We start from the raw sequence: 11890 nt of genomic DNA on the forward strand, positions 1-11890 counted from the left end.
ACCAGATAAGACAGAGGCCAATGCTGGTGTGAGAACAAATGGATATAAACTATCTATGAGTGAAGTTAGGCTGGAAACTAGAAAAAGCCTCCGTATCAGCCGGATTCTGCAATAGCTTCTAATAAGAATAGTCTGGAAAATGAGAAAGGCCAGAATGTCGTGGAACAACTAATATAGACTCAAGTGAAAAAAGTAAAACAAACAGAAGGCAGCACTTTTTTCACCCATGAAGAATTTTATAGGCATGCAGCACCAGGATTCTGCTCTTGGAGAATGTTTCAGAGGCCAAAGGGATGAATGAACTGAAAGATGGATTGGCCAAATTCCTGAAGGATAAACCCATCAGTTTTTAATTCAAATAGCCTAAGTTTTGTTAGGCTGGAGCTCCATAAATTTGTGCAAAGGATTATGCATATGGAGCCAGTGGTAGCAGGAAACGTGCTGGTTGCAGGATGCCTTCTCAAACCCTACATCCAAAGTGTACGGATCACTGCAGAGGAAAAGGATCAAATTCCACGTCCTGCATTACACGGGCCCAAACCAGTGTTCTTATCTGCCAAAACATTTATTTGTTTAAGGATACTGTATCAGATAATGTAAAACAAGTAAAGCTTGTAGACAAGTTTCCACGTCAGTGAAAAGTATTTGTAGTCGATTCTTCATCATTAATCACTGTTATTGACTTCAGTAGCTGATGGGACTAATTGATAACCATAGAGAATGGAACTGATGAAAGTTAGGATATAATTAATACAGAACACACTTTGTATGTTATTTGTGTTATTCAATTTTCATTGTTTAATTTCTAAATAGTAGGTTATTGTTCCAGAGACGTGTGATACATAAGATTTACTGAAGTCATACCAGTGAGCTACACAGTTCCATAAAATTTTTCATTGCCAGCCCATAAATATTTAAAAATGATGAATCAAGCCTCAATGATTATGATGCATCCCTAAGAAATACACTTTTTTTTTTAAAAGGAATCAAGAAAATTCTGACTGCATTAAAGTCAATGACAAACCTTTCATGAAGTAAATGACAAAATCCATACGGGATTCTTTTAAATTGCCTTTTGTTTTTTTATGAGCCTTCAGAACTCACCTATGTCCCACTTCCAGCTTCTGTAACTAGAAAATTAATTTTCCTCCTTAACTGACTGCTGGAATTTTCCTGCAGCCTAATAACTTCAGAAGTTGAGGCATTAAGGGAAGCATTATTTATCGTAAGGTTTAGGTGTCATTATGAGAATCAGCTAGGGTGCAAATATGTCTTCTATAATCATCCTAAAGAATGAGTGCAGTGTCTGGCACTTGGGATGAAGGGCTGGGAGTGTGGTCCAGCCAGCTCTGAGAAGGTGCAGGAGACCACACTGGGAGTGTGAGAGGTTTCAGCTCCCAGCAAACCTGACCTTGCCATGCTCCTCATGGAGCAACGCTGCCTACTTTTGTCACTGTCCACCCCCTTCCCTATTGCTGCCACTTTTTATGCCCCATCTCCTTCTGCAGAGGCAGGAGCTGCTGGCGTTGTTCTTGTGTCAGCACTGCTTGCTGGGCTGTGACTGGGATGGAGAGAAGCAAATGACTACCCATGGAAATTTTTAATTCTCAAGTCACTTATATCCAGATCAAGTTTGACACCTCAAACAATGCCAGAGGACTTGGTGTCATTTAACAGAAGATATGTTTATCCAATGTTTCGCTGATGTTGGCTGACTTGATTGTTCATTGTTGGTTGAACCTCATGGGAGCTGCTTCACACAAGAGCAGTGATAGTGGAGTAATAAAGACCTCTCCTGACGCTGGAAGAAAGAAACATGGAAAATAGCTAGGAACATCTACTTGAAAAATAAGAATTCAGCCTAAGGAGGAAAAAAATGAGATAAATCTGTTAGAAATAGGAGTGACAGGAGAGGGGCAAAAGTGATAGAAGTATTTTAACTAAAAATAAACCTAACTTCTCAAACTTAAATATATAAAGCTGTCCATTAAAAAATAGTACCAGATTACATCTTTACAGTGCCAAATAATTAATGACTTTTAATAACCCTAATAAATTTGGATTTCATCAAAACCTTGTTGCATATCATTGACTGTTTCAAGCAAGGACTATGGGCTCTTAAGGGAGACTATCACCTGTATTAAAATGTACACTGCTGACATCTTTCCCAGGTACATCAATTATAATTAAAGAGCAATAAGAATGCCAAGATGGACTTCTCAGTCACTTTCATGCAGGAGCCCCAGCATTTAAAATTAAATCCATTAATTGTAACTACTGTAAGTTTGTGATCTCTCAGACAGCGTACAAACTAATTCATTGCTTTTGCAGTCATACCAGTCTGCGTTAATTAAGGTTTGTGATTTATTTAATTTGAGCAGGGATGTAGCAGAGTGCCCAAAACAGGACTGATAAAAGGTCACTAGTTCATGCTGTTCAAGACAATTTGGATCTGATCATGAAAAATGTTTCTAGGAGCCTGACAAAAATTGATTAGTAAAATGGGCTCTAATTGTTTAAAAGAAAGCTTCATATTTTCTTCAACCCAGCCACCTGAAAGTTCATATGTTAAGAAGCTCTTCTCACTCTGAACTGGCTCTGAAATATATTTGAAGATAAAAGGCTTAAAAAAATTTTTCTTGTTGGCATTGCTTAAGCAAGGAGGCAGCCACAGTGCTGTCATCATCTGGAAACTTTATTTCTTTTTTCTCTTTCCATATATAGCAGCCAACATCACAGTCTCTGCATGATACTCAAATATTCATCTATCTGTTCCTCCAAAAAAAATACTGAGGTGGAAGTATCTCTGCTTTAGAAATGGCAAAGAGAGGTAAAGAGCAAAAGACTGATATGACTAAGTTGTTATGGCTTAGATGAGGCTCCTTTTGTCATAAAAAAGATGTCAGCAATTGAGCAATAATGCACAGCATGGACTGGTACATCTCATCTTAAAGTCAGTACTGAATGAGTCACAACGTGGATGTCAAAGGGAACTGAGAACAACCAGCTGAGATGCAAATGGGCACCATGTAGCTATTTAGCTAGGAACCGAATCAAAGAACTGGAAAACAGCTTGGGAGATTAGAAGGAACACACGGACTTAGTCCAACACCTCTGCTCAAAGCAGGGGCAACAGGCTGCTCAGCACCTCGAGCAGTGAAGGCCTGGATATCACCAAGAATGAAGAGTTCACAAAGCATCTGTGTCCTGTTGCAGCGTTTGACCATCTCTACCATGAAAATTTCCTTCCTAATAGCTAGTCAGAATTTCCCTCTTCGCCACTTCACTGCCTCTTGTCATCTTGCTGTGCAATACTCCAAGAGCGGTCTGGCTCCATGCCCTGCTATTAGTTACAGGGAGCAATAAGGTCTTTCCTTCAGTTTCTCTTCTTAAAGCTAACCAGACCCAATTCTTGCAGCCTCGCTTTTTATCATATGGTCCAGCCTCTCATCATCTTATTGGTCCTCTGACACATTTGCTCCAGTATTACAATGCCTTTCTTACACTGAGGAATCCAAAATAAAATGGGAATCACTCGACAGCCTTTGGCTCTTTTCTCAGCATCCGTGACGCTAACAGTAATCCTAAACAATTTGCCTCCTAGGTCTCAAAGTCTGTTTAGAAGTACCTAAGCATTGTGGCCCCTTTATGGGTGAGTGTTGTGTGGCTTGTCCTTAGTACTGAGGAGTGTGAACTCATGCCAGCTAACTTCAACCACGCACAATGGTCAGCTCTCTCACAAACTGGTGGTCAATAAACACTCATAATCGGCAAGAGATCAGCTGAACCAGTGTAAGGGAGGAGTTGGAAGAAGAAGGAAGCGCCTCTCTCTGTTATGAGGTCTACATGAAGAGGTTAGATTAGAAGCCTAATATTTAGACAGCTGAAATTACATGACATATTCATAATGATCTTATTCATAATGAAATACTAGTGTAGGCAGGAGTAAAACCCGGAAACCTTATTAGGGAGCATAAATTGTCTTTGTCTCTACTGAGTTCTGTGTAACCATGCTGATTTTTATCAACTGCAGAGCTAAATCAATGGATCTCAGCTATGCAAAATCTAAGTTTATAATTGAACATACGCACATCACTTAGCACTAAGCAAATAGAATCAGACAAGAAAATACCTTGATTTATGTTCAAAGGTAAGTCAGAAGAATCTTCTAGAACTCCGTTGTGCAGCTGCAGTAAATTGTTCACAATCATTTAAGATATCAGAAGTTTATTGTTTCCTCTTAGTTATCTTAACTGGTCTCTCTTTTTTTTCCCCCTTGTTTTCTCTTGAATATTTTCCAAAATATTATAATTTATTGCTTTTATGTAATTTTTTAATTGGTCTTCAGAAGATGACCTTATTAATTGCCTCCAATTTCCATGCTTCTAGTAGGTTTTGAAGGTCACTTTCATTTCATAATTAATAATAATTCTGACTGGGTATGATATTGGCTTATATTTTCATTACTTATTTTCACTGTTATGAGAGCCAGTACACCAAACAACACATATGAGTGTTAACAATGATAGGTTGGGATGTACTGGGATCTTCTTCTTCAGACATTCAAATCCCTTAAAATTTTCAATTATGGGTAATTTTTTGTGAAGGACCTCTTTAAATTCTTCTGGGATCCTTTGCTAGAAAACACTTCCATATAGATCTATATTCATATTTGCATGCATGCGTGTGTTTTTCAGTGGATCACAAGGAAGTTCACAAAACTCAAACTAAAGAAATAAACTGGTCTGGTTTTCCTCTATTCACATGAATGATTTCACTTAGATAAGGCTCTTGCTTACATGGGCACCAAGGGAGAGTGAAAGTACTCCAAACAATTTAAATAGGAAATGAAGTGGAACATATTTTGACAACAGTTAGATATGCATACATGTTTCTGTCAGCATAAAATCAGCCTGTTGGAATTTGCTTACAGTGGTAATTTTTACAATGCTTATACATAGGGAAAGCCTCTAGGTGTATTAAAGGTGAGCCAAAGATAACAAAGGTAAGTATGAAGTTACATTTGTACTCAGTTTTTGGCAATTATTCTTTGTAACTGGGCTTTCAAAACATGTAAGGATTATGGACACTCCATTCCTATTAAATAAATTAATACTCAAGTTTTTAGGCAGACTTGAGAGACAGCATCTTAATCTTTACTTTATTATTTAGCTGAATATCTTTGCAGCACTAGTATTGGAATTAAGTGTGTTTACAATTTTTAAATCCAGAAAACAAACTAGGATTTATGGGTAACTAACACTTGCCAAGTAACATAAAACGGCTCTCAATTACAGCTATAAAAGTATAATAAGCCCTTATCCCCACACTACTTAGAACTGGATGCCTAAAATAAATGATCTTGTTCAATCAAAGGCTGTGAATCAAATGTAGGAATCTCTGAGGGGAAATTTTGCTATGTATATCTTGTAATAGAGCTGAAACCACAGGGTAATAACAGCTTTTTTTTTTTTCTTTTTCCAAGATATTGGAAACTATGGATATGAGGTTCCTCAGTATCTTTAGCTAGACATTCCTGCAGAGGAATAAGGTGTCAGTATTATGAAAGGTACCAATGGTTTGATTGTTTTAGAGCCTTGGGAGCATGAACTACAAGCAACCTGGACGTATTCACAGATTTCTAATGGAAACCCCCAAACCTGCTCAAGTCAGTCCAAAGAAACATGAAACGATCGCCTCAGACTGGAATCCAAATGCATCGTTGTAGTTCACTGATCTGATTAGTTTTGTAGTACAGGATGGATATGGTCCATTTTTCAAAACTGGGCTAAGGCCTTGAACAGTTGTTTTGGTAATGTAGATGAGGCTTTAGGTCTTAATAGTTCCTGCAATTACTGCTGAATCTGGCCTTGGCTCAGGAATAAACTCCTTGTATTGAAAAGATTTACTACCCTAACTATATCTGTATCTCAATTTAATGAAAATGTTAAGGATAATTTGATGGTCTCTTGCCAGTGTAATTTTAAATAAAATGTCTTCATTCCTTGGCAGTGTCTGTTGGCACTCAGTATAACTAAAGGAAGTGCTTAAGTGAAGTGCTTTTTACCTTACATTCTTGCCAGTATCTTCTCTGATAGAAGAGATATAATTCTCAGTGTTTTACCCAGAGTAAATAAATTAAAAAAAAATAAAAAATTATGCCCCACTATCAATCCTTATAAGTAGCAAACCTTATTAAAGTATTTCTAGAAATCAGATATTGGCCTATCATAGCGTTTGGAGTATTCTCAAACCTCATCTCCTGTAAATTAAAGTATTTCTAACTTATTTACTCTTCATTTATTATGCACTCTTGTAAAAAATGTTTCTGCGTCTTGGAAAGAAATATAGAACGCATAGATTTTCATCTGAGTTCAGCAAGTCAGCATAAAAGTTTAGGAACACTTTATTGTAATTGCAGAGGAAACGGAAAGTAATTGTAAGATGGTGACAGTTTAGCCATCATATCCTGTGATACTGAGCAATTGCCAAACACGCTCTTGATTGCTTACCTTAAATAAGGATTATACCAACAGGAATAATAGCACAGAATGGAGCCGGACTGACAGTGCATGGGAAGTTAAGTTATTTGGGTATTAGTTTGACAGTAAAAAACTATTTGGGTATTAGTTTGACAGTAAAAAACTATTGCAGGTGAAGAATGATGCTCATTCAAAGGGTAAGAACCACATGAACAATATTTGGGTTTTGATGCTTTTGTTTTAATATACGAAAAGTTTATAAAAACTAGAAGATGTCTTCCTCACAAAGACAAAATGTGCCTTATTCACACTAATTACCAGTAGCACTGTAATTTTAGAAGTTCATAAGTCACATCGGTAACACTATCCTTAGCACCCAGCACACCATAAACTAAAGGTCTTCATAATCACTGGGAAATAATTCATTTCTTCTTTTCATTACTGCTCACCATTAAATCAACATGTCTGGTTTTCTGCTGCTCAGTACCAAAGAGTCAACAAACTACGTTTAGAAGATGTCTTTGCTCCAAGTCATGCATAGTGAAAAGAGAAAAAGAAGACAAGAGAGTATAAGGGGCTATGATCTTACACCAGTCAGATATAAACCACACAGTTTTTTCTGTACTTTGCTATTCTCAGGTCCGTGATTCTCTTCAGCCTGTGGTAGAATCTTCAGAAGAAAATTCTTTCTGATGTGAACTGAATTGCACTTTGCCCTTATTTTCAACAAACATGACTGTCTTGTGCTGCTTTCATTTCTATGCCATCTATTAAAAAGAAATTATTTTCATAGCTTCTGAAAACTTACCCCTACTCCGTACCAGTGCCAGAACTTAATCTGACTTCAGCTCAGGCATAATGTCTATCAGTGTTTCATTCTCTGTCCCCCATCTTCAAGCAAAAAAGCAATACACAGTCAAACTTTGATGACATCCCAGAGGAGATGTAAAACATGCTGAGACTGGGTCACTGGACATATATTTTAATGATGTAAGCAGAGATTTCTGTCCAGAGTACATTTACACTCCAGGGACATTTGGCATATGGGTGCTATGAAAATGCTCACCTTTGTTCAGTTCTTAAAGAGTAGGGGCTTCAGCCACAGCAGGCATGTTAGTACATGGTGCAATCCTATTTTTTCAGTGCAGGAAGCGCAGAGGCACAAGTTTAGCAAACTGCCATGCAGTTCAGTGTGCTTCATTCATCACCGTCTCCTACTGGACTTCAGCTGGTCTTATGTTGACCAGTTCAGGGTTGTAATAGCAAAACTATTAAAAAAAATAAGGAGGAAAGAGTATTTTTTGTTTGTTTAGTTCATCTTGTGTTTGCTGGAGAGACAAAGAAGGGAATGTGTAATGAGAAACAAAGCAAGTGGAGTGGGACTTCTTGTCCTGCTGCAGCTATGGCCATGCTCCTCTGCTGCCTGTCAGGGAGGGTATAACTTCACAGAACGCATCTGTTTCTCACACACAGAGTTTCTAGGAACTGAGCTTTTTAGGAATCTACTGCTTGTTTTAATTAGCCCAAAGACTGTGGATATAATAACACAACAATGACCATGAAAAGCACATTCTTCTGTTCAAGACTGCATTCAAGACAGCACTCCTGGCCAAACTCTAAGTAGCTTCTCCAAAATCTACCCTGCTTCACTCAAAGGCACATACCACTTATTTTAATTGTAGTCAAAACAACACTTTTTCTGTATTCTCAGAAATTACTCAGACGTTTTAAGTCATACTTTCCAGACGTCAGACTGAGGCAGATTCTTGACATGAAAATTTTCAATCCAAATGGTTAAACTTATTTCTGTATGCAAATATAAATTCACTTTCCCCTGTGACAATGATTTTGTCACGTAAGAATGTTGGGTAACCTTAACTGAAAGCTTCATCAGTTGGAATGTGTGTGATAAGCAACATCCTTATAAGTGATGCTCTATGTTGCTGTGGAAATAAAGGTAATGCAATTATGAATTTACACTTTGCTTCAAGATGACAGTGAAAGTAAACAAAAATGTTTCACTTTTAATATGATCCTTTGACTTTCTAGCTCCAACACAGCTGGAAGATAAAAAACAATACTTAGATGTGAGATTCATTTGGTTTCCTTTCAAAACTACGTTGCAAATGTACTAATAGTTTTGGTAAAACTCTGATTAAAAAAAAGGAGGGGGAAATAGAATCATAGAACCATAGAATTATTAAAGGACATCTGGTCCAAGCCCTCCTACAATGAACAGGGACACCTACAGCTTGATGAGATGCTTAGTGCTTCATCCAGCCCGACCACTAATGTCTTCAAGGATGGGACATCCACCACCTCTCTGGGCAACATGTTCCAGTGCATCACTGCCCTAACTGTAAAAAGCTTTTCCCTTGTATCCAGTCTGTATCTTCTATTTTACTTTGAAACCACTTCCCCTTGCCCAGTCACAACAGCCCTGCTAAAGAGCCAATCCCCCTTCTTTCTTTTAGCCTCTTTTTCAATACTGAAAGATATTTTAGACACCAAAAGATACTTCAGATACTGAACTTCCTCGGTTGCAGTGATTTACCTACATTGTACTCAATACAGATGCATGAAAGGTGCTTTAGAGCATCATACAGTTAGAGACATTATTTAGAGATATTTTGTATGTACGTATGTACTTAGAGATAGTGATTCAAAGAACACAGTGAAGGAAACACGTCTTACAACAATGAAGAAAAAAAAGGAATTTTCTTGAAAACGGAATACTTGCCATTGGTGATCCTCACATATTCAGATTGAATAGCCCAAATACCTGCTTTCAAATAAGAGGTAGAAAAGATCAATATGGCTTAGAGGAATTAAGACAATTTTGAATAGTGGAAGCTTTTTAACAGTTTGCCGTCTGGTGAACAACTGGACTTCTGCAGACCAGTTGTACCTGGAAGCAATGTGTGCATATGTGTGCAAAGAGGAAAAGGAACAATCGAAGGACATAAAACTGTAAGGAGAAAAAAAAAAAAAGCCTCATGGAATGTGCAATAAGAAAGGAGATGGAAAGATGGGAAACTGCATATGGAGCTAACTTCATTGCAGCAGGAGAGGCAGGTGGGTGTTAACACAGACATCCATACAAGAGCAGTTTTCCTCAGTCCTTAGCTATTTGTTTGTCAAGGCTCTGAATGCACTAGGAGGACTTAATTGTCCCAGTCAGCTTCAGCTGGGAGTCCCAATCACGCCTTGCCTCAGGAACAGCCTAGGAGAGCTGTCTCCAACTCTTTTCCTGGATTAACCTTGGGCCTATCTCTTGTTTCCTGCTACTTGTGGGTGGGCACTTTGGACTTTCCCTCTCACCATGTCTGGGGCTATCGGCAGATTCTGTAACCACTATTGGCTTCTGCCTACTATTCTGAATCCTGTAAGATTCTGCCTACTATTCTGAATCCTGGTATGGTGAGGGCATTGCCTATCCTTGGATCAAACCTGCGCCTTCTCCATCTTCAAATTTTGTTCTTGATGCTCCCTGAGAATATTAAAGCCCCCTACTTTGATTTCTTGAAAAAGTGTGTTTTCTGACTCATATGTCTTCTCTACAAACTAAAGAGAAAATATGTTTAGTTTCTTGTATGCTTCCTTAAACTCACTAAATTCAAAATACAAAACCTCAGTTTATTCTAAGTTATCTTTGTTTAAAAAAATTACACCTAGCGTGGCCTCCAGGGGCACACACAGATCATCAATTGGGACAGCTACCAGACACTTCTTCAGCAGGGAACATCCTGAATTTTGTGTCTTTCTAACATTGAAGCGGGACCCTGCCAAGTGTGCATTAGTCCCAGATCTGTTGTACTGAAACCCTGCTCTGTGTGTGCAGTTTCATATTTGTATGGTTTCTTACACTTCCCTAAGTTGTCTTTACTACCAATAATAATTTGGCTACTGGTAATATTATGGTATGAACTTATGACCGAACAGTTAATTTCTCCACTTATGAAAATCAATGAACTAACTGATACAGATGTCTGGATTATTACTTTATTTTATTTTATTTTATTTTATTTTATTTTATTTTATTTTATTTTATTTTATTTTATTTTATTTTATTATTTTTTTGCGTGAGACGTACCAGGCTTGTTTGAGGCTACAAAAAGGAAGGGTCTGTTGTCACAAGACAAGGGAAAGAGGTTTCAAACTAAAAGAAGGGAGATTTAGATTGGATATAAGGAGAAAGTTTTTTACAGTAAGGGTAGTGAAGCACTGGCACAGGTTGCCCAGAGAGGTGGTGGATGCCCCGTCCTTGGAGACACCTGGGATTAGGCTGCACAGGGCTCTGAGCATGTGATGGAGCTGTAGGTGTCCCTGTTCATTGCAGGGGGGTTGGACCAGATGGTCTTTAAGGCTCAGTTCTAACTCAAACAATTCTACAATTCTGTAATAACTCCACTAGAAAAGAATGCTGTCAGGCTTGGAAGAAAGCTTGCTACACTTCCTATGTAGAGTACTCCATTTTCTTGGTGCCAAACTGTACAGCAGTGGTGTGACATTACATCAGCAATACAATGTGTTTCAACTGTGAATTAACATCTCACACGGTATTTCACAATACTCTAAACCTCAGCTGCATCAGTAAACAGTATTTATAGGCCAGGCTTGCTCATACCAAAACTATGTTATCTCAGGAAAAGCACAGCTCATATACAGCCTTGCCAAGCACTTGCACCATTAAAAAGGACTGAAATTTTAAAATCTAGATGCTTTGAATCATCAAAATTCAAAGAAATCTCAACAAATTGTCTCTCAGCTTTGAGACTGACATGGCCCCAGGTTTTGGGTACAAGCTAGCTCCTGAGAGCACACAGCCTGACATCATAGTTCCTTGTCATTTCTTGGGATACAGCGATGTGAGAACTCACATTTCCACTAAAGGAAATGAAAGCGGGAGTGTAGCACATAGATTCACTTAGCACCTCATAGCTGCGGAGTGAATAAATGCTTTTTGTTATTGCTTTCATCCGTATCACCTCTGTGTCTGAAAGGACGTTGAGAAATGGTGGTCGGGCTGAGGAATGTGACATAAAGAGCCTCGGGTGCAGTTTCACCCCGAGGTGTGCTGCTGCGAGGTGACAGCTGCGTTCCCCCCCCCGGGCCCTGCTGGGGCCCCAGCCCCACTAGCTCAGGACTGTTTCTCTGGTGAGTTTTCACATCTTGGGCGGGCACAGGACCCTGAGCAGTGTCGCATCCCGTGTTCAGACTGGACTTTGCAATGGGGTAACGGCAACCACAGGCTAATTCTACAGAAAGGACGGACGAATTTTAAAGCACGGTTTTTCAAACAAGCTCTTGGCCTTTTGGTTCAGCAGCTCCACGCTTCTCCATCCCAGCCCAGCGAACACTCCAGCCGCCGCCGGGACAGACCCGGGGCAGGCCGCGGGCGGCAGGTC

This window comes from Meleagris gallopavo, chromosome 6 (assembly GCF_000146605.3).
Source record: "Meleagris gallopavo isolate NT-WF06-2002-E0010 breed Aviagen turkey brand Nicholas breeding stock chromosome 6, Turkey_5.1, whole genome shotgun sequence".
NCBI classification, from domain to species: domain Eukaryota; kingdom Metazoa; phylum Chordata; class Aves; order Galliformes; family Phasianidae; genus Meleagris; species Meleagris gallopavo.